This window comes from Dipodomys spectabilis, unplaced genomic scaffold, assembly GCF_019054845.1.
Source record: "Dipodomys spectabilis isolate Male_0828 unplaced genomic scaffold, ASM1905484v1 ptg000333l, whole genome shotgun sequence".
NCBI lineage: Eukaryota > Metazoa > Chordata > Mammalia > Rodentia > Heteromyidae > Dipodomys > Dipodomys spectabilis.
Genome location: NW_024871010.1, coordinates 1,677,923 through 1,684,066, shown reverse-complemented (window position 1 = coordinate 1,684,066; position 6,144 = coordinate 1,677,923). Strand labels below are relative to the sequence as shown.

Genomic DNA, 6,144 nt, shown 5'->3' with positions numbered 1-6,144 from the left:
CAATTGCCACTACCAAAAAAGAACAGACCCCAAAAAAGAATCTTCTTTTTTGGCACTGGTAGTTCACACCTGTAATCCTACCTACTTAGGAGGCTGAGATCTGAGGATCAAGGTTTGAATCATGAGGCTATTATCTCCAATCAACCAGCAGAAAGCTAATAGTAGAGGTGTGGATCGAGTGGTAGAATGTAAAACTTGACAAAAAAGCCAAGGAAGAATGAGAGGACTTGAGTTCAAGCCTCAGTACCAGCACATGTTGACTCACACCTGTAATCCTAGCTACTCAGGAAGCTGACATCTGAGGATCCAGATTTGAAGCAGGCTGGTCAGAAAAGTCCCTGTGAGATTCTTATCTCCAATTAGACCTTAAAAACTGGAAGCGGAGTTGTGGCTCAAGTGGTAGAACACTAACCTTGAGCACAAAGAGGCCCAGGGACAGTGCTCAGGCTCTATGATCAAGCCCCAAAACAGAAGCAAAAACAAATCTTCAGAAAATTTAAGATAACTCTATCTCTATTAAGCCTGACTGAAAAGTATGTGATCGATGATGAATGACACTAATAACATTTAATAATAAGTCTTTTCATGAGGATTTATTCTGTGATGGCACTGTGCTGATCACTGTAAATAAATGATCTCATTCCAACTTCAAAGTAGCCCTTGGAGGTAGGGACTGTGATGTCTCCATTTTACAGATGAGAAAACCAGGCCCAGAAATATGTGTCCAAAATCACAGAGTTAATGGGTGCAGGATCAGGGCTCAAATCTTGATCTGGGTACAAAGTACATTTTCTCCTTAAGTTGTGGTAAAAATATTAGTTATTTTTCACAATGTGAGAATGTGTAGGTCAGTGACATTTAGCAATTCACAATTTTGTGCTACTATTGCATGATTTCTGGAGTATTTTTATTTCCCCTAAAGAAGACCTATTAAGGAGTAATTCTCCAAAATTATATTGCCCTAGCTCCTGGTAGCACTAATCTACTCTGTCCCTACAGATTTGCCTATTCTACAGATATTTTATATCAGTGGAATCATACAATAAATGGCCTTTTATCTCTGGCTTCTTTTAGTTAGTACAGTGTTTGCAAAGTTAGCTTATATCATTGCATGCAATCAAAACCTTTGTCCAACCAGGCTCACTCCTGTAATACTACTCAGAAGGCTGAGATCTGAAGAACACAGTTCAAAGCCAGCCCAGGCAGTAAAGTCTATGAGATTCTTATCTCTGATTAACCACCAGAAACCAGGAGTGCCAGTATGGTTCAAACTGGTAGAGCACTAATCTTGAGGGAAAAAAAGCTCAGGGCAGCACTCAGACAGAATAACATCTAAGGTTCATAACAGAAGCAGCTGGTGCCTCCTCAACCACACAATAACTGCCAAGTATAGGGCTGTTGAATAGCTAAGTGAATGGGTAACCTTCACAGAAGTGTGGCGGACACAGAACGTGCCCCAAGCTCCAAGGAGTTACAGGATGGCTGTGTCCAATGGGTCTGCAGCCCAGGTCACCTGCTCTCATTTGCAGTGGCTCTGCCCCTGGCCTGCCTCTCCCGAACAGGCCGGGGGTGGGGCAGGGAGGTCCTGTGATGTAACAGCCACCCAGCCTGCGCTTGGGCTCTCTAGCACGCAGACTGGGGAAGGGGCGTGTCTCTGTGTGCTGATTGGCTGTCTCGTGGCAGTTGGGCGGGCAGTGGTAGTGGCAGCACAGGGAGGGACTAGAATGGGCCTGGCAGGGAGGGTGGAGGCAGGCAGCATGGGTCCTCACCACAGGCTCCCCTGAGCCTTGCTTGCTTGGACTGACCACGGGGCCTGCAGTGGCCTCGGTGGGATAAGGGCACCCTGGAGTGCCCTATGGTCGCCACCTGCATCACAATGCAGGAGAGCTTCGGCTGGGTCGTTGCCAACCGCTTCCACCAGCTGCTGGAGGAAAAGTGGGACCCGTTCAAACTTCACTATGCTAAGCTCTGGCACCAGCAGCAGCTACAGCATTGCCTGCACGACCAGGTGGCGATGGCGGCTCCTGGCGGCCTGGGTGGCCAAGTGTGGCCAAGCAAGGCAGCTGCAACCAGGCCAGAACCTCGGTCCCCAGGCTGGGCATGGGCGGCAGCTGCGGGGAGTCCCAGAAGGAGCTCAAAATCATCCCAGCGCCCGGTGTGCCATGCCCAGACAGCCCTGGCTGGGAGCAGGTAGGAGAGGAAGGGTGTGGGGCACAAGGCCTTCTGGCTGGCATCCTGTACCCTCCACGTGAGCCAGTGGCGCTGTGCACAGCAAGGGTGGGCACCCTAGAGGCATTACAAGGGTCGAGAGCATTCATGGCTGTGAAGGTGGCGCCCCAGGTGGCTCCGGAGTCAGGCAAAGTTGGGGGGTCGCGGGGCCTGCCTGCGCAGAAAGAAGTCCAGAGAGGGCTGGTGCTGCCGCCACCACTGTCCCAGCCAGTGCATGGTGCGGAAGGGGATCGGCATAAAGGGAAGGGAGTGACCTGGAAAGGGGGGAAAAGTGTGGGGGGGACGGGGACATGGAGAATGCAGGGGGCTGGAGGCGGAGGACAGGGGCAGGGCTGCAGTTCTCCAGTTCTCCAGCTGGCGTTGGCCTGGCAGCACTTGCAGTCCTGAATCACCCCTGATTGTGCTAAGATGGCATTCCTAACTCTGTCACCTCCAAGCTTCTAGATGCCTCCTGCCTCATCAGACCACCACCTGGTGCAGGAAGGGGAAGAGCACCTCAGAAAGCACTTCCACCTGAACTGCCCTGGCCTAAGGTGCCTGCACCTGTCTCCCCCTTCTTCCCTGATTGCTGAGTGAGGTGTGCTGTTGTCATGAGGTTACATGTGCACTTGTCACTTTTGTGAGTGTTGAGGTTAGTTGTCACTGTTTTGAGTATTGAGGTGAGGTATGCAGTACTCATTGTTCAGACTGTTCTGAGTGTTGAGGTTAGGTCTGTGGTTATCACTGTTCTGATTACTGAGGTTAGATGTATAGTTGTCACTGCTCTGAGTGTTGAAGTTAGGTGTGTGATTGTCAATGTTAGGAGTGTTAAGGTTAGGTGTGCGGTTGTCAGGGTTCTGAGTGTTGAGGTAAGGTGTCCAGTTGTCACTGTTGTGAGTAATGAAGTTTGATGTGTAGTCATTGTTGTTGTTAATATTGAGTTTAAGTGTGTAGTTGTCACTGTCCTGAGTACTGAGATTAGGTGTGCAGTTGTCACTGTTCAGACTGTTCTCAGTGTTGACGTTAGGTGTGTGGTTGTCACTGTTCTCAGTACTGAAGTTAGATGTGCAATAGTCACTTTTCTGAGTATTTGGGTTGGGTGTGTGATTGTCACTGTTATGAGTCTTGAGGCTAGTTGTATAGTTGTCATTGTTCTGAATATTGAGGTGAGGTGTGCAGTAGTCACTCTTAAGACTGTTCTGAGTGTTGAGGATAAGTATGTGGTTGTCACTGTTCTGAGTACTGAGGTTAGATGTGTAGTTGTCACTGTTCTGAGCATCGAGGTTAGGTGTGTCATTGTCACTGTTCTGAATACTGAGGTTAGATGTGAAGTTGTCACTGTTCTGAGTGTTGAAGTTAGGTGTGTGGTTGTCAGTGTTAGGAGTATTAATGTTAGGTGAGCTGTTGTCACTGCTCTGAGTGTTGAGGTTAGGTGTGTAGTTATCACTGTTCTGAGTATTGTGGTTAGGTGTGCAGTTGTCACTGTTCTGAGTACTGAGGTTATATGGAAGTTGTCACTATTCTGAGTACTAAGGTTAGGTATGTGGTTGTCACTGATTTGAATATTGATTTTAGGTGTGCATTTGTCACTGTTCTGAATGTTGTGGTTCCGTGTGTAGTTGTCATTGTTCTTAGTATTTTTTTTTTTGTCAGTCGTGGGGCTTGAACTCTGGGCCTGGGCGCTGTCCCTCAGCTCTTCAGCTCAAGGCGAGTGCTCTACCACTTGAGCTACAGCGCCACTTCCGGTTTTCTGGTGGTTTATTGGACATAGGAGTCTCACGGTCTCTCCTGCCCGGGCTGGCTTTGAACCACGATCCTCATATCTCAGCCTCCTGAGTAGCTAGGATTACAGGCGTGAGCCACCAGTGCCCGGCCATTGTTCTTAGTATTGAGGTTAGGTGTGTAGCTGTCACTGTTGTGAGTATTGAGATTAGGTGTGCAGTTGTCACTGTTCTGAGTGTTGAGATTAGGTGTGTAGTTGTCACTGTTCTGAGTATTGAGGTTAGGTGTGCAGTTGTCACAGTTCTTAGTAGTGAGGGTAGGTGTGAGTTTGCCACTATTCTGATTCTTCTGATATTGATGTTAGGTGTGCAGTTGTCCTTGTTCTGAGTATTGAGGTTAGGTGTGTGGTTGTCACTCTTGTGAGTGTTGAGGTTAGGTGTGTGGTTGTCACTCTTGTGAGTGTTGAGGTTAAGTATTTGTCATTGTTCTGAGTATTGACGTGAGGTGTGCAGTTGTCACTGTTCTCACTGTTCTGAGTGTTGAGGTTAGGTATGTGGTTGTGAATGTTCTGAGTACTGAGGTTAGGTGTGTAGTTGTCATTGTTCATAGTAGTGAGGTTAGGTGTGCACTTGTCCCTGTTCTGAGTGTTGAGGTTAGGTGTGTAGTTGTCACTCTTCTTTCTGTTCTGATTATTGAGGTTAGGTGTATAGTTGTTACTGTTCTGAGTATTGAGGTTAGGTTTGTAGTGTCACTGTTATGAGTAGTGATGTTAGATGTGTAGTTGTCATAATTAGCAGAGCTTATTTGGCCTGTTCCTGGCTTGGTCAATACTTGTGCACTGCTTCTGGGAAACAGAGTCTCATGCCTCTTCTTCTAGGTCTTCTGGAAGCTGAGATGGAATCTAGGTTCGAATCCAGCCTGGCAGTAAAGTCCAGGAGACTCCTACCTCCAATTAACCATGGTGGGGCTGCGGTTCAATAGTGGAGTGCCAACCCTGAGCCAGAAGTCTTGAGAGACAGAGCTCAGGCCTGAGCATGACATGCATGAACACAAACATGTGCATGTGTGCAGACACACACACAAAGTGTGAGTTCCAGCCCAGTTCAGAAAATTTTAAGAACTGGCACCTTGACTTGTGCAAATCACTACTCTACCTTTATCTGTGTAAAGTCGATTTGCTACATAAGAATCAGAAGTCAGTAAAATAAAGATGCTGAAAACCAAATGCTATTCCATATGTCAGTAAGTTTATGACCTTATTTGAACAAATGAGATAATGAACTTTTGACCTTACTTTTTCTCAAATTAGACAAATACAAAGTTAAACGAGGCAAGGCTTTTCCATTTATTTACTTATTTATGTATTTTTGGCTGTAATAGCTTGAACTGATGGCCTCATTATTTTTCAGACATAGATGTCTCCCTATGCTTCCTACATAGCTGACATTAGAAGTGTGTGGCATCATGACTTCATATCTAGCTTCTTTTTTTTTAAACAAATGAAAATGTTGTGTCCTTTAGAAGAGTGTGACACTGCAGCTAGTACTGCTAATAAGCTGACTTTTCACTGTTTTCGATTTAAAATTATGTTTTTGTCATTTTTTTCTTATAGTATTGAGGATCAAACATGGGGCCTCAAGCAAGCCAGGCCAGAGGACTTTACCAATGAACAGCAGTCCTACCCTGTTTTGGAAATTTTAAACATTCATGACATTGAATGAAGACCCTTTATTTTTCCTGCTGTCAGAAATGTGAATTTATATGCCCAAATTTAATTACATAAATGCACAATGCTGTTTCTTTTTTCAAAACTTAAGTGCTATAAAACTGGGATGCAGTCTACTTCCTGCTTGACATTGTAATCTAGCGCACTTACCAATTTATCTGCCCATTTAGCGTCTAGGCAATCTGGCTTTTGAGATCTATAGTTAAAAATCTTGAGTTAATATTATAGTTAGAATATCATTGCAGTTCTTTTTCAAGTGCATAATAGCAGCAAGCACCTCATTAATTTCCATTTATGTAGTTACTGTACTAAAATTATCTGTAATGGGTTTTAGAGATCTTCAAAAACTCCTGTTAGCCCTGTTATGAACGTCTGTGCTTTTCTATACTCAAATATTTTAAATTTAGTCTGGAGATTGAGTGAATGCTTAACATAGAGAAATGTCTAGCACTTTGGAATATGCTTTTTGACATACACCAGAAACATTA

General features: G+C 45.4%; 1 pseudogene; it reads left to right on the top strand.

Annotated features, from left to right (window-relative positions):
• Nucleotides 1–1,855: 1,855 nt before the first annotated feature.
• LOC122095051 overlaps nucleotides 1,856–6,144 on the top strand; it is a 33,529-nt pseudogene continuing 29,240 nt past the window's right edge.